At 45.7% G+C, this 22889-nt stretch overlaps 1 protein-coding gene across 7 annotated transcripts in view; it reads right to left on the bottom strand.

Moving 5' to 3' along the window:
* The window catches only part of GPR50 (G protein-coupled receptor 50), a 153795-nt gene that overhangs the window by 53160 nt on the left and 77746 nt on the right, over positions 1-22889 (bottom strand). For 2 of the 7 annotated variants that reach the window (XM_074204262.1, XM_074204265.1), the window contains exon 1: positions 21251-22682. The exons of the other annotated variants lie outside the window; for them this stretch is intronic. The gene's annotated coding sequence lies outside the window, so the exon portion shown is untranslated. Of the gene's footprint in view, positions 1-21250; positions 22683-22889 lie in introns of those variants that run through there. 7 annotated transcript variants of the gene reach the window in all.

Genomic DNA, 22889 nt, shown 5'->3' with positions numbered 1-22889 from the left:
GGAAGTCCTGACTCTGATACATACATGCTATGTGATCCTGAGCGATTCAAACCTCTCTCCGTTCTGGGTAATTTTTTAGGTCTATAAATTGCAGGGAAGATGAAAGCCAGCATTAGTGGGGGGATTTCCTCCCTTAAACCAATGAATTCATTCCTTGGATCCCTATCCTAAATATTCACTAACTTATGATCAATCATTGATTATTGTCTCGAGTATCTTTCAATAAATTAGCTAAAAAATTCCCATGCTTGGTGAATTATATAAATGAAATTATCTGAATGATTAATTGCTAAAACATTTATTATTTATAAGTCTGCCCTATCAGCCAGGACAAATGCAGTTTTTTAAAAATAATAAAGTATAATTACTCACACTGTTCTCATGAAAAAATTAATATTTTAGTAAGAGCAAAGAGGTTTGTACCATGAATAAATCAAATAAAATAGTTTAAAGTTGTTTATTTCACTTTTATCTCCTTTTAATGTCTATTTTTGTGTGTGTTTCATAATGCAATCTATTAGTACAGTAGTACATGCACATCATTTGTGAATAAGCAGGTTTGGGTTTTTTTTTTTTACTTATAGGAGAACATTGCCAAAATAGTTTGGAGAGAACCCTGGCTTAAGGGACTGAGAGTTTAAGGGACTTGCCCAAGGTCACACAGCTCTTCTAAACCAAGAAACCTCTCCAAAGCTCCAGACATTGAATTGAAATCTGCCTCCATTTCTAGTTCCCATACCCCCTACACCCACCCCCACCCTGACTCAAAGTAACAGAGAAGGAAAAAGTGTACTTCCAAATGCAATAATTTGGAAATTTCAAAGATCAGGTTTGAGATGTTCATACTAGCTGATAGGGTCAATAGAATATTCCACGCAGGAAGACCTAAATTAAAATCCTGCCCCACATGTTAATTAGCTGTGTGCTTCTGGGTAAGACATTTCACTTTTCTCATCCTCAATTAACTCACCTGTAAAATGGGGATAACGCCAGGGGACTAACTCTCCAAGCAGCGCAACAGTTTCTTTCACTTCAGTAATTGCTTTGTGCCTATGACGAAGGGGGTCCCCTTCCTACCCAGGCAAGTAAGGGCTCAGCTTACCCAGGTCTACCAGCTAGGTACCTAGGCACAAATGCAAAAATGAAACAGTCCTTCACCTCGGGGAGCTTACATGGGGGCAGGAGCATGGGAATAACAAGTAATAAAATTAAAAAATATATAGGAACTTTAATGAGTTAGAAAAAAATGTAAGTAAATTCATATGGAGAAATAAAAAGTCAAGAATTGCCAGGAGCTTAATGAAAAAAAAATGCAAACAAAGGTGGCTTAGCACTACCCGAACTAAAATTATATTATAAAGCATCAGTCATCAAAACTGTTTGGTACTGGCTAAGAAATAGAGTGGTGGACCGTTGGAATAGACTCAGTGCAAAAGCGGGAGAGGATTATAGTAATCTGCTGTTTGATAAACCCAAAGAGTCCAGCCATTGGGATAAAAACTCCCTCTTTGATAAAAACTGCTGGGATAATTGGAAGTTAGTATGGAAGAAACTTAGATTAGACCAAAACCTCCCACACTTTACCAAGATAAGATCCAAATGGTTACAGGACATAGACATAAAAAACAATACTATAAGCAAATTAGAAGATCAAGGACTAGTCTACCTGTCAGATATATGGAAAGGGGAGCAGTTTATGACTAAGGAAGAGTTGGAGAACATCACTAAAAACCAATTAGATGATTTCGATTACATTAAATTAAAAAGCTTTTGCACAGATAAAACCAATGTAATCAAGATCAAAAGAAAAGTAGTAAATTGGGAAACAATCTTTACAACTAATGATTCTGACAAAGGACTCATTTCTAAAATATACAGAGAACTGAGTCATATTTTTAAAACAAAAAGCCATTCCCCAATTGACAAATGGTCAAAGGATTTGCAAAGGCAATTTACAGATGAGGAGATCAAAGCAATCCATAGCCATATGAAAAAATGCTCTAAATCATTATTAGAGAAATGCAAATTAAAGCTTCTCTGAGGTACCACCTCACACCTCTCAGATTGGCCAGTATGACCAGAAAGGATAATGATTATTGTTGGAAGGGTTGTGGGAAATCTGGGACACTATTACACTGTTGGTGGAGCTGTGAACTCATCCAACACTTCTGGAGAGCTATTTGGAACTATGCCCAATGGGCAACAAAAATGTGCATACCCTTTGATCCAGCAATACCACTACTGGGTCTATACCCTGAAGAGATGAGGAAAAAGAGTAAAAACATCACTTGTACAAAAATATTTATAGCAGCCCTGTTTGTGGTGGCAAAGGATTGGAAATGCAGTAAATATCCTTCAATTGGGGAATGGCTTAGCAAACTGTGGCATATAAATATCATGGAACACTATTGTTCTATTAGAAACCAGGAGGGATGGGATTTCAGGGAAACCTGGAGGGATTTGCATGACCTGATGCTGAGTGAGATGAGCAGAACCAGAAAAACACTGTACACCCTAACAGCAACATGGGAGTGATGTTCAACCTTGAAGGACTTACTCATTCCATCAGTGCAACAATCGGGAACAATTTTGGGCTGTCTGCAGAGATTGCCATCTGTATCCAGATAAGGGGCTGTGGAGTTTGAACAAAGTACAAGGACTATTCCCTTTAATTTGGGAAAAAAACAGATATCTTATTGTCTGATCTTGTTACCTCTAAGAATTCTGTTCTCTTTCAGGATATGATTTCTCTCTCATCACACCCAATTTGGATCAAGGTACAACATGGAAACAAAGTAAAGACTGACGGAGTGCTATCTGTGGGGTGGGGTGGGGGAAAGGAAGCAAGATTGGGGGAAAATTGTAAAACTCAATATCTTTAATAAAAATCAAAAAATATATCAAAAAATATATAGGAAAAGAGATAGGATGACAGATTTCACTGGCAGAGGAAACTAGAAGTCAAGGAACTTCCTCATATGAAACATAGTTGGTAACTTCTAATTTTAAAGAAAAGAGGAAGTGAAATGACTTGGCCAGGATCACATAGAATGAGTTTGAGGTGAAGTTCAAAGCCAGGTCTTCCAGGCTCTCTATCTTCTACTGCTTTCAAGTAGAAAATAAATACAAAACAATCTAAAGGGAGACACAGGGGCAGCTGGGAGTGCAGAGAGGGGCAGGAATTGGAAGGACGCCAGAAGGAGTTAGGACCATCACTTGAAGATTGGAGGAAACTGGTATTCTGCAAGATGGCAATGAGAAAAATTGGAGTCCCCCAAGTGCTTGCACTGCAGTGGGGCAAGCACTTCAGCCCAACACTAAAGGAAAGAGCAAGAGAAGCAGCCTGGGTAGACACAGAGGGAAAGGAGCTCCCTCTCCTTACCAAGCTGTATCCCCAGGCAAAAGGTCCCTAGAGTCATTAGCCTTTCAGGAGAAGGATAGACAAGGCAACCAGACTACTTACTGGGCCAGTTGGAAATAGAAGCCTCCTGAGGCCCTGAGCTACCTATGGCCTTCACAGGATGTTGTCTGTGGTCAGAAGGCCCAGGAGCAGAAATCAGGTGGATGGATTAATGGATGGATGGATAGAGGTACTGATGGACACATAGATAGACATCTATACATATACACACAAACATAGAGAGAATTCTTTTCAATGTAATTGATTTCCTTTGTATTTCCTTCCATATTTTATTCTACGCATTTGAAAACATTATTTGATACGGTATCACGAGATTTCCTCAGTTCAGAGAAGTCACTTGATAATCCTTTCTTCGCCGTTCCCATGTTCTGAAGGAGGACACAGGGTAGAGTAGATATGAGGAGGAAGGGAAATGTTCACCATTCCTCTAGGATTTCCCTCTCCTCTCCCACCTAACCCTCAATGAGAGGTGGGGGAATTGAAAAGGAGCAAAAGGCTCACCCCCAGAAACAGACCTTTAATTACCAAGTCGATTTGACTGGGGAATTGTGAGCAGGAGAGAAGGCTGGAAGCCCGAGGACTCAGAAGTTTCAGGCCATATAGCTCAGTGAACAGTCCTGTGGGAGCCCCAGGAGGCAGGTGGGGCTGCATGACCACTTGGGGCACCACCCAGCCCATTCCAATGCTGCTGCACAGACTTGCAGGCTTATCTAACCTGGGCCCACGACTCTATTAGATGATGCTCTGGCCCCATGATCCAGTTCACCAGAGGCAGGGACAGAGGCTGCCAGGAAGACATTTTGACCCCATGCAGGTGCCATGGCTGGCAGGCCAACTCAGGAGAAGTTTGAGAAGAGAGGACTCAGTAGCTGCCTTGGCCTCTCCTGGCCCCCTTTGGCCCATCTCAGGGGGCTTGCTCCATCAAAGTCCCTGTTTCCTGCTCCCCTCCAGGCAGCTCTTTGCTGGGAAGATGGTGTATCCTAATCAAACCAAGGCTGGAGGCCTGCCAGCCCCTCCCTCCTATGGTCCACAATCTCCCTTCACTGCCTGGGCCATCCAAGCATGTTATTTCCCCAAGAAGAAGGTTCACTTGCTAGAGTTTAATGAAATAATTAAGCTGTTCAAATAAGAAAGCTTCTACGTAATTGCCCAAGCTCTACTCCCAAGAAGGAAGGCACTACCCAAAGGGTGCTATGGAGAACAGCTTCCCCATCCCTGGGACTGCCAAGGACCCGTGTTTTCACTCAGGGCCCTTAGTGCTGGCCCACTGTGCTGCGGGCACTGCTCACTAACTGGCACCTGTGGACGGTTGATAAAAGTCTATGTGACCCCCTTTCTCTTGCCTCCCCACTGTAACCCCATGGCAGTGATTCATGGTTCTGGCAGTCCCCAGCCGTGTTCTACCCAGTTACTCTCTCAGGGCTCTCCCTGGTTCTTGGTCTTCCATACACTTTTCCTTGCCCAGTCTCTTTGCCGTGTGTGTGTGTGTGGGGGGGGTTGTTCCATGATATTTCCTCTCAGTGATGGACAAAACCCTAGCCGTATCCACCAGAACAGAGCCTTCCCTCCCCTGGATCTTTCCTATTACACAGGACAGTAAAGCTGGTAACAGCACTAAGACTTTGGGGACACTGTATATACTTGGAGGAATCTATAATTGCATCCATTGGGGTCCTTCCAAGGAAATGGTTTCCATGACACGTCCATGCCTGCCAATCTTGGACAATTTTTGCCCTTCTCCTTCCATCAGTCATCCCCCCTAAAGTCTACCCAACACAATGTTGTGGGGTGGGGAACTGGTGATGGGGTGCAGGGCCTCCCTCCGTGGGTTGGTTAGCATACTTCCTGGTTCCCTTCATCGTACACAGACTTTGAAAGTTTTAGTGTAACTCATTTGCTTTCATTAAATATGGTATCTATGGCCATTTTGACAATAAATCAGGTTTCAGAGTCATTAATCCGAATCCCAATCCCCCAAGTTGTCTCTATGAGAAAACCAGATTCAATATCCATCATTTGGAATTTCCAGGCTCATAACCCAGGAACACCTGCAAGCTGTACTAGGTGACTGGACAGTAAGGGGACAGGTAGCACCTACCAATGGGCCAGAGCTCAGGCAAGAGGGATGGTTTCAGTTGGATCCCTCACCAGGCTACTCGAGCCCTAGGATGGAGGCGCCCCTGGACCTTCTTGAGTTTCTGAGAGAATGGCAGCTCTGGGCAGCTCCCCAATACGGCTATGGCAGACTTGGACCCCCCAAAGTTGTCAACCTGCTCCTCCCTTGTGGCCCCCACCAGGGAGCTTCTGGGATCCAAACCCTAACCCTGGTCTTTGGTTAGAATGGACATTCAAGAGAGCTGAAATCAGGGGACTGCACCCCGTGCTTCTCTTCCCTTCCTGACAAAGTTGGGCTGCACAGTGAAAAGGAGGCACAGGAGAGAGGATCATAGAGATGGTTGGCTTAGAGCTGGAAAGGAAAAGAACTCACCGCCTCCAAATCCTTATTTAATGGAGGAAGAGGTCTTGGGGGAAGAACAGTGAGGTGGCATGCCACTGGGTCACTATGTGGCAGGGACTGAGTCTTAAGAGGACAGGAAAAGTAGAGAAAGAGGCCACTGAGGCTGAACTGGAGCCTCTGGTCAGCCAGGGAGTAAGGCAGGATTCAAAGCAGGTCCTCTGTCCATACTGCCATGCCATCATATTGTTGAGGGCTTGCCCACCCACCCAGAAAGGTAATGGCCATACCCCATCCCTTGGTGCTAATAGACAACACGAGCCAGAGTCCCCTCCCTGAAGCACACGGCTCTGCCCAGAGGAAGGCCTCCTATTTGGGCTCAGGTTCCAATGCAGAACCTTAGAAGCTGAACCCAGAGGCTGCCAAGTGATTGATGGTGCCCAGCTCTGACCACTCACTCCCTCTCATCCTGCTGGGTCGGAGGAAAAATCAACCATACCCACATTCTGAGGTTCACCCCTTACCCTGTCATCCAGACAGGAAAGCTGGGTCCTGGCTTTGGTTCATCTAGAGGTCACAGTTTTATTGGGCATGTGGTTTGGTTTGTCTTTTCTGCTCTCCCCACCAGCCAGACTAGACTGGGCCCCCAACAGCTGCTCTGACCCCCCTCCTCACTTGGAGATCCGATTCTTTCTGGATCCTTGCTCACAGCTGCCAGCCCTTGGCTGCTCTGCCCCAGCAGACCCAATGGGCCTCTGTCCTGGTGGTAGACCCCACATCCCCACGCAGCCCCCATGTCATTGCCTGCCCAGGGGGGATTCTGCTTCCTGTCAGGCCCTTCCTTGCCTCTACTTGGTTGGGAGGCCCTGAGCCCTGCCCTCAGCTGGCTTTCTCTGGCCTCCCTTTCTGCCCATCTGGCCCCTCCTGCTGATTTGAAGGGGTTGGAACTGGCCTGCTCCTTCTGGCTTTGTTGCCTTTCTTTTCTTTCCTGTGTGGCTGGGCTTCCTCATGCCAACCTTGGCCTGCTTCCTCTGCCCATGCTGCCCAGCTTGCCCCTTCTCTTGCCACAGAATTCCTGGACGGGAGCATCTGCCCACTGGACTTACAGTAGTACTTACATATCCTGTCCATCTTCTGCTTCCAATGGGCTGAGTGTCAGGCCCATCAACTCAACACACACACACACACACACACAGATAGGGTTCTTTGACTACTATGCTTTCTAGCCTTGGCCCTGCCTGGCCCAGCCTGGCCTGCCCAGCCCCTGACACTCCTGCCCAGGCAGGTGTCCTCCCAGGGGCTTAATCTCAAGGCTAGCCCTAAGGGGCAGGAGTCCCGGACTCTGCTTTGCCATGGAGTTGCCTGTCTCTTGCTCCAGCTGCTCTGAGACCAGCCTGGAGCCTCTCTGAAATCTCCCTGAACCCCCCCCCCCAACCAAGGAGACAGTGTCCCACAGGGAGCCGTTGAAGCTGACATCTGTGGGTGCCACATTCTGCCCTGCACCCAAGGTTGGGCAAGTTGGTCTGGTGACTGGCCTGCTTCCTGTGGAGGTCCCTGGAGGAAAATACCCAGGCTGCCTCTCCCACTCCTCTCCATTCAGACTCCCCTGCAGGTCAAAGGTATTGACAGGCCACCAAGCAGCTTGGGGACATGCTGGCTGATATCAGCAGGGTATTTGCCTGGGGAGCTCACCCCACTTCTTTTCTATCCTTGGAGACCCGATGGAAACTCTCATTAATGAGTTGGCATCACAGGGATTTATCCATCCTTCTAAAGCACTGTCAGTCCTACCTGGAGGCCTGGTCACTAGGTACATTCATTCATTCATTCATTCAAGCCACAATTATTGGAACATGTCTTAAGAGGAAAAGCAAAAGGAAGGGAAAAATCACACCCCTATAGGGCAGGCCATATGCAGAGTGCTCTACACAGAGAATTTTGTTGGATCCTCACAACATGGAGAATTAGAAGCTGGTTGGTCTTTGTGATTCCTTTATCTCCTTGCTCCAGGTCCCCCTCCCCTCAATGGTCAGAGTGATCTTCCTAAAGCAGAGGATGGACCAGTTTACCCATGTGGCCACCCCATCCAGTGAACTGCAGGGGCTCCCTGGCTGATCTCTGAGATCCACCAGAGAAGCCCTTGTCTGGCTTGTACAACCTTAGCCCTGCCTCCTTGTCTGGGTTCCTTCCACCTTCTCTCATATTCCATCTCCTGACCCTGGGACCTTTGCCCTGGCTGTCCCCCATGCCTAGAGGACTCTCCCTCCTCATCCCTGCTTCCTGGTGGCCCGCTTCCTACTGCCACAGCTAAAACCCCACCTTCTGTGAGATGTCTTTGCCAGTCTCTGGGGGCCATCTCCCATGTCTCCAGCCCCTGTGTCAATGTTCCCCTGGCTGTTTGCCTGTTACCTCCCTTTAGACTATGGACTCCACGAGGACAGGGCTTGTTGTCTGGTGTTAGACTTTGTGTCTCCCACGTTTCCCATGACTCCTTGCATATAGCAAGGCTTCCTGGATGCTTGCTGAGCTGCCTTGACTCTGTCTCTCTCTGGCGCCATGGGGCTGAAAGACCACTCTGGGACCCCCTTCCCCCTCGTGACCCTGGCACCCTGCTCAACATTTGTTCTCTGGAATCAGACACTTGATACCTGTTGCTGGTCTTTGTTGGCAGTTACTGAATCTCTCATGGAAACTTGCCCCTCCCACTGGGTGCAAGGGCTGGTGTGGGCCCCTCACACTCACAGGGGTCTGCTGGGGACGATGGGAGCCTGTGTCCCTGATCTAGGGGATGTGAAGGGCTCCATTTAGCTTGGAATCACCTGCTCCCAATGCTTGGGATACTTGGTGAATAGAGAGAATGCATCTGTAAGCTGATCATTGAGTGATCTGTCAGCTGGACATGCCTGGGCCCTAGGGAATTCCAATAAGCTGAAAGCCTGTAATGGAGAAGGGGACCAGAACCCCAGGTCTAGGTCTAAATCCTCTTAGGGATTGACTGGGCAGACAGGGAGCTGGAGTACAATGAGCCTCTTCCCTCCCCCCACCATGGTAGGAAGCTACCCTTAGCCTCCCCCCTCTGGCTTCCCATTCTTTGATCAATCTTGGAAAAATGACTTCCATGACTTTCCTTCCCTGGGGTTTAATATCCTAGTCTGGGAGGGGACTGGGTTGAATTGGATGAGCTGTAAAACTGATGGTCTTAGTTGAGTCCAGTAAGGGCCCTCCCTTAGACCACCTAGCTAGAGCAGGAAAGAGAGCTCTGGGCCATGACCGTGGCTGGGTAGCTCTTCCCAGGGGCTTGAGTTGGAAAAACCACACTTCCTAAACCCAAATCTAATCTGCCTAGAGCCCTCACGCTAGGCAACTCTTGGACATTGGCTTTGATTATGCTGGTGAGGCCAAAATTGCAGCCCAGCTCCATCACCACCCTCTGTACCCTGAACCCATCTGTATTTTCTCAATTCAATCCAAGAAGTCTTGATGCCCATTGTTGGGGCTACACAGATCATAATCAAAGTAGCCCCTGCACCTAAACAGGTGAGGTTCTCCTGGGGATGGATTGTGGAGACAGACAAATGAGGGATTCTGAGGGAGAGGAGCAGTGGGAGCAGGAATGATTGGGGAGGAGAGGGATGACTTCCCAGTCAAGGAGGCATCTGAGCTCAACAATGATTTGGCAGGCAGAGATGAGGTGCATTCTAGGCATGGCGTTGTTCCTTGGACAAATGGGCGGAGGCAGGGGATGACGTCGTGAGTTCTGGCAGTAGTTAGAAGGCTTCAGTGACTAGAACGGAGATGCTATGAAGTCAAGTCTCAGGAACCAAGGCTGGAAAGGGCAATGGGTAATACAAACGCTTGTCATCAGAAAAAGAAACCAAAGCCCCACTGAAAGGAAAAAGTGAGGGCAATGGGAGCCGAAGGTCTTCAGGGCCAGGCTGGGGAGTGTGTACTTCCTCTCAGAGGCAACAGGAAGACCCAAAGGCCTGGGCTAGAAACTGCCATGGCCAGATGTGGGACTTAGCAAGAGGCTGTTGGCAGCATCATGGAAGATGGATTGGAATAATGAGAGACTGGAAGCCAAGAGACCAATTAGGCAATTGGGAAATTGCAGATTTTTGAGAAGGAGAGGAAAGAGGTGGTCAGAAATGTGCTTTAAAGTTGAAACTGGCTTTGGCATGAAAGATGAATTGGAATGGGGAGAGATGGGATTGCAGGAGTCAAGGGGAGTGTGGAGGACAGGCAGAAAGGAAACAATGGCTGGCCAAAGGAAGGAAAAGAAGGCAGAATGGCCAGTGAGATATTGAGGGGGACCAGAGGATAAAGCTGAGCTTGCTGGCGGCAGGGGACAAACCCAGTTGGGAATGTGGTGAATGTGAGGTGTTTGGGGGCTATCATGGTTGAGATGGACAAGTAAGCAGAAACAGAACATGGGAGAGACCAGAGCATGATAGAGACACAGAAAGATAGATTAGAGGCCATGGAGATGATTGAAAAAGACCATGGGACCAAGGTTATTTGCAAGGGAGAGAGAGAAGTGGGCCAAAAGCAAAGGAGAGGGGAGGCCTCTTGTGGCAAAGGGGTGGGAGGGGTGGGGCAGGAAGGGGAGGCAGAGAGAAGGTTCAAGAGAGCACCTGTCCACCAGGCAGGGGAGAGGAGAGATGCAAGAAGGACGGCAGAGCTCCAGAAAAGGGCAGGAAGAAAGAAAGCTGAAAATAGCCCCTTGGATTTGACTCCCAAGAGGTCATTGGTGACCTTTGCAAGAGATGTTTTAGCTACATGGCCTCAGAAGAATTTCTATTGGAGGGGAAATTGAGGGGCGAGGGGCCTGCCTGCAGTAATCTGATCAGTTTGAGGCTCCCAAAATAAGCACAAGATGAGGGTGACAGCCAAGGTGCTAGTTCTCTTGAAAAAGGCTCACAGTTGTCTCTCTTGTCATGGGAGCAGGAGGCAGAGGAGACCATTCAGAAGGTCTTAGAAGCTCCCCTTTAGGGTCTCTGGGTTAAGCTGGCATGCTCTGCCCTTTCTCCCCATGATATAGAGCAGAACCCTTCAAAGGAGGCAGCCCACCTCAAGAAAGGACTTGGTGTTTCATCCCAACCCAGTGACTTAGAGCCAAGAGTGTCTGATGGACAGAGGAAGGATCTGGTTTTGAAGCCAGGATCTGCAGCTTCCTCCCCATGTGATGGCCAACTCATTTCCCCTGTGTGGGCCACAGGGCCCTCAGATGTCAAGTAAGAGGAAAGGTATCCCTGAATTTCTAGTCTCCTTCTCCCTTTCGGCTCTGTATCCCTGATCCCAAGCCGATATCAGAACAAGGAAGTCCTCTTTGTGCCAACCATGCATCATCCACATGGAGCAACCATCTAGTTCATTGCTCAAAGTCCTCCAGGAATAGGACTCAGTCCAAATTCTTCAGAAGTATCAAAACTGAGAAGGTGACCCTGAGTCTAGGAATCCTGTCTCCCATTTCTCCTTCTCATCTAGGCAGTCCTCTTCAAGTCTGACCAGTATTAAAATTCAGTCATTGAGAAAAATAACTTGATTTCTGCCCAGTTTCCCACCCACCACTGTGGTTGGCTGTCCACTTGTCAGGCATAGGAGATTTGGCATTCCCTTTGTGTACAGGTTGGTCCAGATGGCCACTGAGGTCCATCCCAACTCTTCAGTTCTGATTATGCAGTCTTTTTTCCAGTGATCATAGGTCATTGGAAAGAGATGCAAATGGGTGATTTTGACTATATTAAATTTAAAAAGGTTTACACTAGGGGTGGCTAGGTGGTACAGTGGATAAAGCACTGGCCCTGGAGTCAGGAGTACCTGGGTTCAAATCCGGTCTCAAACACTTAAAAATTACCTAGCTGTGTGGCCTTAGGCAAGCCACTTAACCCCATTTTGCCTTGCAAAAACCTAAAAAAAAAAGGTTTGCACTAATAAAAACAATGCAACCAAGATTAGAAGGCAAACAGCAATAAAACTGATCAACCTTTCAGCTTTTGGGCTTTTTTTTGGCAAGATAATGGGGTTAAATGATTTGGGCCAAGGTCACATAACTAGGTAATTACTAAGTGTCTGAGGTTGGATTTGAACTCAGGTTCTCCTGACTCCAGGGTCAGTGCTTTATTCATTGTGCTACCTGGCTGCCCTCATTATACCCTCTGATCCAGCAATACCATCTAGGCCAATATCCAAAATAAATCATAAAAAATGTGAGAAGCTCAAAAATATTTAAAGAAGCTCTTTTTGCAGTGGCAAAGAATTGGAAATCAAAGGGATGCCCTTCCATTGAGGAATGGTTGAACAAGTTATGGTATATGAATGTTATGGAGTACCGTGAATGGTTGGACTCTAGAGAAGCATGGAAAGAATTACAGGAACTGATGCTGAATGAAGGGAGCAGAACCAAGAGAACACTGTACACATTAACAACAACATGATGAGTTGGTCAGCTATGAAGCTGTAGCTCCTCTCAGTAGTTCTGAGAGCTAGCACAACCCTGGGAGACCTCTTATGGACAATGCCATCCACATCCAGAGGAAGCAAAAAACAAAAAAAACACTGAATCTGAATGCATACTATGTTTACTTTTTTAAAACCTCTTTTGTGTTTTTTCCTTCCTATCCCATGGTTTTCTTTCTTTTCCCCTAGTCGTAATTCCTTATACATAAAATGACTACTATGAAAACATGTTAAACATAAATGTACAACTTTACCAGAACTATTCACTGCTGAGGGGAAGGGGGTAGGAAGGGAGGGTGGTAGAAAAATGTGAAATTTTTAAATATGCAAGTGAATGAATGTTGAAAAACTTTCATGACATGTAAATGGAATAATAGAATGAAATATCAATAACAAAGAGATACTGCTGCTCTCCCCGAAGCTAATAGGGGTTTCTAAGTGATGACTCAATTGTTTGCCAAAGTCAATGGCAGCCCAGAAGCCCACAGTGAGACAGTTTCCCTTTTACCAGCATTGGGAGGTGGGGGATTTCAAGTTGGAAGCTCAGGGACTCACTACCATTTAAAGAAAAGATGATGCTTTCTGCCTCCAATCTACAAGCATGGCTTGCCTCCCATGCAGAGAGTTATCATCCATACAAGCCAAGAAATATGATTGTGCCAGTCACCATAGGTATGGATTGGGAAGACAAAGGCACCTGGATTTGGAGTCAGAGAGCCTGGGTCCTCAGTCTGGTTCCACCTCTTACAGTTTCTGGACTCTAACACATCCCTTCGTTTCCTGGGCCTCAGTTTCCTCATCTGTACAGTGAGAACACTGAGCCAGGTGATCCCTTCTTCTTTAGCATGCCAACACTTTATTCAAAGGGGAACCTACCAGAGTTGGGACAGAGGGAGACCAGACCCTCAGGGCCTGAGCTGAGGAGAAGACCTTCTCTAAGTCAGCCATCTTTCTCATCAGGATGATGGCCAACTCCTCATCTTCTGAGAAAAGCTGAGAGTTCCCTGGGTCTCTGGGATAGGAGTCTCCAGGAGTTATGGGACAGATGTATGACAAGATTTCCACAAGACAGGGAGGAAGCTCATGTGATTGAAGCAAGGTTGTCCTTCATTTGGCTAGCATGCTGCAAAGCCATGGACACACAGTATTAGCTCATTTCGTTCTCACTAATGCCCAGGGGAGTCATGGAAATTGGTTTGATATTCAAACTCTGCCTCCTTCCAAGCTGTGTGACCCCTCTTTATTCTCATGTTTTACTTCTGTTGGTTTTTCCAATGTATATAGCTTATTTGTACATCCATTTCCATTGTATATGGCTTATTTGTACCCTAGGAGGTATCCTATGGAAAGAATGCAATGCAAAACTAGTCTGCAGGAAGGTCCTCCACTGAGATGAGGAGGGATCGCCAGGCTAACAGAGTTCGAAACTTTTCCCACGTCCAGGCTTCTGTCTCTTCTGAAGACATTGAGTTGGGTTTTGGGAGAACCTACAACGCTCTTTGATGTTGGCATACACTGGCCTGGAAGACCTCGGATGTCCTTTCAATTCATCAAGCATTTAGTGAGCAACTAGTGTATGCTGAGCAGCACGCCAGGCACTGGGAATGCTACCAGGGTGAGAGATTGGAGGCAGAAAACAAGGTAGACTGCTGGGAAGTGAGTTCAAAGGAACCTCACGAGAGCTTGGCATCTAAACTGTGGGTTGATGGATTCTAGGGATTCTTTATAGTGGAGCACAAAGGATAGTTTGGGCAGAGTAATGGAGGTGGGAAATTAAATGGTGCTTTAAGGAACAGATAGCTGGCCTGCTTAATTGGAATGCAGAGTACATAAAGGCAGGTAATATGAAATGAAACTGGAAATACAGGTGGAAGTCAAAGTATTGAGTGCTTGAAATGTTTGAAGTTTGTTCTAGTGGCAAGAGGGAGTCACTGAAGATGTTTGAGTAGAATAGTGACACTGAGATCTGTGTTTTAGGAACTCTGAGATTCATTGATTCTATGATTCTTTTTTTAAAGAAATTTTATTTATAAGGGCAGCTAGGTGGCGCAGTGGATAGAGCACCAGCCCTGAAGTCAGGAGTACCTGGGTTCAAATCCGGACTCAGACACATAATAATTACCTAGCTGTGTGGCCTTGGGCAAGCCACTTAACCCCATTTGCCTTGGAAAAAAATTATTTATTTAAGGCAATGGGGTTAAGTGACTGGCCCAAGGCCACACAGCTAGGCAATTATTAAGTGTCTGAGGCCGGTTTTGAACCCAGGTTCTCCTGACTCCAGGACTGATGCTCTATCCACTGTACCACCGAGTTGTCCTGCATCTATGACTCTTAAAAATTATATGATTATATGTGTATATATATATATATATGTATGTATATATACAAGGGCTGTCCAACCTTACTTTTAAAAGTTTTTATTGAAATAATAAACAATATATTTTGATTTGGCATTTTAATGAGAGCTCTGGGGTAGCACAGCTTCATCCATTAAAGCATTTAGTAAACCCACAGGTGTATGAAATCACCACATTTTGGCAAGCCCTGATGTATATGATTGATATTTTTCCTTCATTCTTGAAGAAAACATGATATCATGTGGGTGATTCCATGGCATGCAAGTAAGTTCGATTTAAGTGAGGTGCAAAGTTACCACTGCCTAGGTAACTCAGTGAACACCAGCCCTCCAGTTGAGAGGACATAAGTTCAAACCCGGCCTCAGACACTTAATAATTGCCTAGCTGTGTGACCATGGGCAAGTCACATAATCCCCATTGCTTCAAAAAAATACCCGTGTGACCTAGTAAGGCCATTTAATATATTAATTAAATATATGTGTGATATACCCATATATTCTCCATATCCCTTAAGTTCACTGTAATGGTCCATTAGGGATCTTTGCCCTGGGCAGACCAAAGTTGGACTATTCCATCCAGTTTGGGCCTTCCGTTGGAGGAAGGACCTTGAAGAGCTGAGAGCAACAAGAGAAGGGTGAGCAGGATGGTGAGAGGAGTAGGGATCACACCATACAAGGATCGACAGAAGGGCCCTTACACGCTTAGCCTACAGAAATGCCCAAGTGGGGGCATTACAAGGCTCTTCAAGTATTTGAAGGGCTGTCATATGGAAAAGGGATTAGCATTCTGCAGCTTGGCCCCAGGGGGCCCAACTCCAGGAATGGCTGGAAGGTACAGAGAGGCAGATTTGGGCTCCATGTAAGGAAAAGCTCCTTGGCCATTGGAGCTGTCCCAAAGTCAAATGGCCTTGGCTCCACCCTAGAGGCCCTTGAGCAGAGGTCAAATGACCTTTTGGGGGACACTGACTGACGGTCCCCACCAAACTCTGAGGGTTGGGGGATCCCCCACATGGCCATAGAGAAAGGGGCCTTGAGACTGTGTTGGGGTTTTGATGTTAGCCAGAGCCTAAGACTTCACCCCACTTTGCAGTCCTGTAGGGAAAGCTGCCTCATGGTTCCACATTCCCACCTGCTATGTGACAGCTGACTAATTTATGAAACACAGGTGCTGGCAGCTTTCCCCAGGCCTTGAACCCTGCCAACATCACTCACTACTTAAGGCCAGATGCTTAGAAAGTCACACTTTACCATGACCTCAACAGCTTCTCATCCTCTTCAAGCAGCGACATGGGAGATGGGTGCCTGAGAGCAGTCAGAACCCGGCTAACTTTTCTCTCCCAACAGGTGGGAGCAAGCTGGAATGTGAAATTTCAGTTTCATGGATGTGGAGGATTGAAAACTGGAAGGACTTACAGAGGTCATCTATGCCAACCCTCCTCCTCATTTGTCAGAGGAGGAAACTGAGGTCTGGGGGAGTTCAGTGGCTTGCCCTAAAGTCCTACACTTAATAAGCAAAAGAAACAATCTGAACCTCCTCCAGACTAAACATTCCTTCCTCTGTACCGCAGGAGCCAATACAACAGTGTGGATAAATCTTTAGAGAGAAGAAAGAGATTTCTAAAGGTGTCTAAGGGAACTGCCTTGAGGAGACTGTGGTCTACAAGGAGATGTACTAGAAATGGCTCCAGTTAGCTAACTGGGTGGTGAATAGGAGGCTCTTTGGTTGTAAGTCCTTGTCTAGGTTCTAGATTGGCCATCTATAGCCACTTTCTCAACAGGATAAAAGAAAGGAATAGCAGCTAGGTGGCGCTGCAGTGGAAAGCCCTTTGGGCCAGAAGTCAGGGAGACTTATCTTCATGCTTTAGAATCCAGTCTCAGACAGTTACTAGTTATGTGACCCTGGGCAAGTCACTTAACCCATGTTTGCCTGATTTTTCTCACCTGTAAAATGAGCTGGAGATGGCAAACCACTCCAATTTCTTTGCCAAGAAAACCCTAAAATGGGATAATAGATACAACTGGAAAAAATGACTGAATAACAACATCAGTTCACAAAGAATACTCAATTTGGTGAGGAGGGGAACAAAAGCCTCTTGAGGCTCAATTAACAGTGTACAGGTAAATATTTAACAACTATCTCTCCAGAAAAAAATGTACATTGGACATACTTTCAAGTTTAATCTGTAGTATTAACATTTTCTTTTTTTTCTTTTGGCAAGGCAATCAGGGTTAAGTGACTTGCCCAGGGTCACACAACTGGTAAATGTCAAGTGTCTGAGGTCAAACTTAAACTCGGGTCCTTCTGACTCCAGGGTTGGTGTTCTATTCGCTGCACCACCTAACTGTCCCTACGACAGGCTTTCAATAAGAGTCAGTTCCAGATCACCTGTAGATGCTCAGTTATCTGGATGTTTCAGTTCAGTAGTTTCTTGGCCATGAATGATCCAGATCAGTGCTTTCCAGAGTGGAAACAGATTGAGAGATGTTATAAACTCTAATCATAGGGGATCTGCAGACACAGAAAGTCCCCATATAAAGGGAAATAGGACAAACTTTGCAGTAAATCAGAGGGCGAAAAACATCTATTTTCTATGAAAAAAATAGCTACAATACACAATTCCAATGCACTGTGAATTTTTTTTTGACAATAGGGTTAAGGGACTTGCCCAAGGTCACACAGCTAGGCAACTATGAAGTGATTGAGGCCAAATTTGAACTCAGGTCCTCCTGACTTCAGGGCTAGTGCTCTATCTGCTGTGCCACCTAGCTGCCCTCACTGTAAATACTTTAAGGGAAAATGATGCTGGCAGAGAGGTAGTGAGCTGTAGACACAGAATGTGACGTTCTCAGAAATGGTCAATCTTTTCATTAGTTTTGCTTAACTGTAATTCATGGTCACAAAGGGAAAGTTCTATTAGGGGTAGGAAAAGAACAGTCATTGAAAAGTGTTAGCAGTTTTGTTAAAAAGAATGCCTTTATGTTTGTTAAACTTTTCCCCCTCAACCTGGGGTAGCCCTAGCCAAGAGTGTAGTCAGATTTTTTTTCCTGTTGGGTAATTTGGGCCAAGAGATATTCTCATCTAAGTTTTTGATATCTCATTTGCAAAATCTGAAGGAAAATAAACTCAGATGTGAATGTGGAAGATTCACAAATACAGGGTATGCAGAATACTGTCTTTTCTCTGATACTTAGGCTGAGAAACAATAATCCCCTCCATCTTTTGCATTAGATATACAGGTCTCTTTCTCTTCCCTCACAACTTCCGCCGCAGCTTCCTCCAGTATCCTCTTACTGTTATTTATTGCTAGTTTGTGGCATTGTCCTGAGATATATGATCAAAGCACCAAAGAATCACAGCATTTTAGAGGTGAGGGGCATCTGGAAAGGCACCAATCATACCAAGTGCCAGCCAACTTGGTCTACTGCTGTGCCCCATCATGACCTTGCATAAGTGATCCACTGGGCCTGAAATACTCTCCTTTGCCACCCCCAGCTCCTTTCCAGGCTCGCTCACTCACTCAAGGGTCACCACTGTCTACACAAGCCCTCCTTCCAACTGGTAACACTTTGCACTGAGGCATTCTTCATTTTTTTGTTGTTTTTTTTTTTTTTGCAAGACAGTGGGATTAAGTGGCTTGCCCAAGGCCACACCGTTAGGTGATTATTAAATGTCTGAGCCTGGATTTGAACTCAGGTCCTCCTGACTCCAGGGCCCGTGCTCTATCCACTGCGCCACCTAGCCGCTCCTAATACTGAAGCATTCTTGATGTTTCTTTGGGAAAGCAATTGAGAATCACCCAAAGAAAGTCACTAGAATGCTGATACCTTTGCCAGCCATAAACTCCAAAGAAGGTGAATGACAAAAAGAAAGAATTTGTATAAGCCAAAATATTTTGCGTAGAAGCAAAGAATTAGAAAGAAACTCAATACCCATTGATGAAGCTATTGCTAAACAAATTATGGGACATGAATGTGACCCAGAATATTCTTTGAATTTCCAGTGCTTAGTACAATACTTTGCACAGTAGGGCCTTAATAAAGTCTTGTTGATTGGCTGGTTGTAGGAGAAGACAAACATCATGGACACAGATGGACACACAATATAGAGTGAAGTAAGCAGAGGCAAGAAAATGATCATTAGGATGACTGCAATAGGATGGAGAGCCAGAGCCTCCTCTCCCTCCCTGATCAGTAATCAGAATTATAGAAAGAGTAAGCTTGGCCCCAGGAGAAGATGGGAAAAGACACCAGACACTCCTGGGCAGAGGCAGGGGCCCACGGCAGGATAGAGAAAGGCAGAAGTTTGCACTATGGGGAGGATTTGGCTGATTTTTTTCCCCCTTCGGACTCCCTCCCCCATGCCTCCTCCCCAAGCTTTCCCTACAGTTTGTTCAGTATATATCTTGCAGATGGAAAATTCTTTACACATTGTCTCCCTCTTTAGAATATAGGCTGCTTGGGGTGACTAGGTGGCGCAGTGGATAGAGCACCGGCCCTGGAGTCAGGAGGACCTGAGTTCAAATCCAGCTTCAGACACTTAATAATTGCCTAGTTGTGTGACCTTGGGCAAGCCACTTTTACTCCATATGCCTTGCAAAACCTAAAAAAAAAAAATATATATATATATATATATATAGGCTCCTTGTGGGTAGGGTTGGCCTTTTACCTTTCTTGATGTGTTCAAGAATAATTATCTACTAATTTATTTCTTTCAAAAAAGGTTCTTTTGGGGCAGCTAGGTGGCGTAGTGGATAAAGCACCAGCCTTGGAGTCAGGAGTACCTGGGTTCAAATCGGATCTCAGACACTTAATAATTACCTAGCTGTGTGGCCTTGAGCAAGCCACTTAACCCCATTTGCCTTGCAAAAACCAAAAAAAAAAAAAAAGGTTCTTTGTTATATGAGGTAATTCTTTGGGCAGGAAGTGGAAGCAATGGGGTTGAATCTTTGTGCCCTTAAAATGAGAATTTATTTTTTATATTGCTAGTAGTGTTCCCCCACCTCCATCAAGCAAATTAGTTTGATAAGGCAGAGGCAGTGTGGTCTGGTAGAATGACATTTGGATCTAGAGTCTGAATATTGGTTCTGAAACTTCCTCCTTTGAGGACCCTAGGCAAACCACTTTCATCCTCTGGCCTTCACTTTTCCCATCTAGAAAATGGGGCTAATAATGCTTATAGTAAATACAGTCAGAACTCCCCTACACACTCCAGTTAGGCTCTGGGACAGAACTTTGATGGGGGGAGACCTCAGGAAGACTCACTCCCTGGAAGTCAAAGCCCAGGAAGTGAATTTCTCAACCTCCCAAGGTACCTCTCATCATGTGACAAGCCTTGGTACTTTGTGCATTGCCATTTTGCTAAACCTTCCATTCATTATCATTACAAGGCCTTCATTATTATCTAATTACCTGGGCTGATTTTCCCTGGTTTTCATATAAAAGACCAAATTATAGAAAGCATTCCAGTAGCTCAGCTACTGAAACACCATCATATGAGGCTATTTTCCCTCTTCTTCCATTTAGGCTACAAGAGAATGTCTGTAGGGAGAGGCAACCTGAGCTTATTCCTGCAATGATTACTTACTTCCTGAGATTAGTAATTAATTCCCGAGATTGCCCCCAGTCACTGTGGACATAGCCTGGGTCCCCACACCACCACATTCCAGCTCTTGAGAGAAAGCTGGCAGAGGGCAGAGATCCAGGTTCAGAGACCAGGGAAGATGGGGAGGCCCACACCTTGCCAGGCAGCCAGTCCACATTTATTAAGCTCTTACTGTGTACCAGACCCTAGGCTAAACCTCAAGAAGCTGGCACTTTAACCAATCATTAGAAGGAAGGTCCGGGGCCTTGGAGGGGGATATTCAAGTTGCCTTGAAACTCTGATCCCCTGTGATTGACTGCACAGGGCTGCAATAAAGAGGGAGGCAGGCAACCCCTGACCATCATGAGCAGGAGACCTAGTCATTCATCTCTCTATTGATTACCTGGGAATCAGGGGAAGCAAAAGCAAGATGAGCAGAAAGAGGGGGAGGGAAGGATGGGTGTCAGCAGGAGGCAGAGAGGAACCTGCTTGTACGGTTCTTTTGGGTCACACCTCAGTATTAAAGCTTCAATGTCCTCCCTCCTTGACCCTTCTTACCTTTCAGAGGAGGCAGGAATCTCTAGCCTGAGACTGGAATATCCTGCTTGCTCTTCAGATCCTTTAACTTTGGAGGTTGTAATCTGTTACCTTGCTCCTGAGGTTTCACTACCCCCTGCCTTTATAGGTATCTATATTCACATAAGTGGGTTCAGTCACCTCCACCCTCAGACTTCCAACCCCAGCGATAGCTGTCTCTCTGTTAATAATTTCTCTTCCCTGGATTTGGGGGGATGCTGCTTTCTCCTGGTTCTCCTACATTTCTGACCAGCCCCTTTTGGTCTCCTTTGCTGATGCATTGTAATTTAACTCACACTCCCTAACTGCGAGTGTCCCCCCAAGATTCTGTCCTGGGCCCTGCTTGAATTTTCTGTCTATGCTCTCTTACTTGCTGATTTCATCAAATCCCATGGATTCACTTACCAGCTCTGTGAAAATAACTCCCGGGTTTATGCAGCCATCACTAGTCTCTCTTCTGAAGTCTAATTCCTTGTTACCAGCTATCCTTAAGATGTTGACACGGGAGTTCCAAGAGATGTCTTAAACTAACTATGTTCAAAATCAAAATGGTTATTGGGCCGCCCCAAACTGCTCCTTTTAAGCCTTCTGGTTCAACTTCAGTCATCCTCCAGACTATGTAACCTTTCATCCTCAGAAACTCACTCTCCCTTGCTTCCCATATCTAATTAGTTACTATTGGCTATTTTTTGTTTTCTTCACATTTCCACACTGATTACACACCTCCACACCATTCACACAACCCCTCTTGTGATTCTGGGCCTCCCACCTCAAAGCTCTCCCCATTCCCAGACATTTTCCATATAAATGCCAAAGTTGGTTTTTGAAAGTGCAGATTTCACCAAGTCATCCATTTGCTCAGCAAACTCCAGTGTCTCCCTGTTGCCTCAAGGATCACAGAGAAGCTCATCTGGCTTTTCAGGCTCATTACAAGCAAGCCACTTTCTACCTTTCCAGTCTTCTACCATATTATTCCTCTTTCTAAACTCTGTGACCTAAATCATACTGGCCTTCTGGTTATTCTGACTAAGGCACAGCATTTTGTACGTATTGGGGTTAATGTGGATAAAGTTACAACTATGTCTCTTGTCTCCCCATTAGACATAAATTTACTTTTCTCTTCATAGCTCTAGCATCTGGCAAAGCTGGCCCAAATTAAAGGCTGACCTGAACTCTTTGGTTCTTTCATGAAGCCTCAAATTAATAGCTCCTTGGAAAGTGCTTTCGACCCATTATATATTTATATATTATCTCACTTGATCAACCTCGTAAAACTTGAGCAACTTATTTTTTTTACAAGGCAAATGGGGTTTAGTGGCTTTCCCAAGGCCACACAGCTGGGTAATTATTAAGTGTCTGAGGCTGGATTTGAACTCAGGTACTCCTGACTCCAGGGTCAGTGCTCTATCCACTGCACCACCTCGCCACCCCAAACTTGAGCAACTGATGAAGTCAATGATATCACATCTTATAGATAAAGAAGCTGAGGCTCAGAGAGTTTCAATGTCTTGGCCAGAGTGACATAGCTAGAAAGTATCTAAGTCAAAACTGCAATGGGAGTCTTCCTAACTCAAAGTTCTATTGCCCATCCCTTCCTCCAAGAGGCCCCCCTGAAATACTGGTTCTTTAGTTTCTGGGTCCAAGGAGTGTATAGTCTTAGATCTGGTAACTAAGCTAAGTATTTGAAGGCATGCAATAGTGGAAACAATAAGAGAAGTCTTCTTAAGTAATAGAAAGTTATCATGTCTCAGAGGGCAAAAGGAAATGGGGCCAAACTCTCTGCTGGCTTCCCCATCTGATTTCCATTCTTAGTTCTTGTATTTCAGAGTATGGACTTTGTCCCCTCCCTCCATATGGTTCTTGGGCTCCTGGGTGGGGTATGGGGGGCCAAGGAAGGGGGGGTGTCCTTCTTCAGGGTCCTGTATTAACTCTGAAACCAAGTGTTGTTTTGCCTTATAAAACATTTAACCTCCTCTTGATATTCTATAAAATCATGCCTCTCCACAGGCTCTAAGAGGGAAAATTCTCTTCCTGAGAAGAGTAA

The sequence above is a fragment of the Macrotis lagotis genome, chromosome X, assembly GCF_037893015.1.
Source record: "Macrotis lagotis isolate mMagLag1 chromosome X, bilby.v1.9.chrom.fasta, whole genome shotgun sequence".
In the NCBI taxonomy this organism is placed as follows: domain Eukaryota; kingdom Metazoa; phylum Chordata; class Mammalia; order Peramelemorphia; family Peramelidae; genus Macrotis; species Macrotis lagotis.
This window is presented reverse-complemented; position numbering and strand designations above follow the sequence as displayed.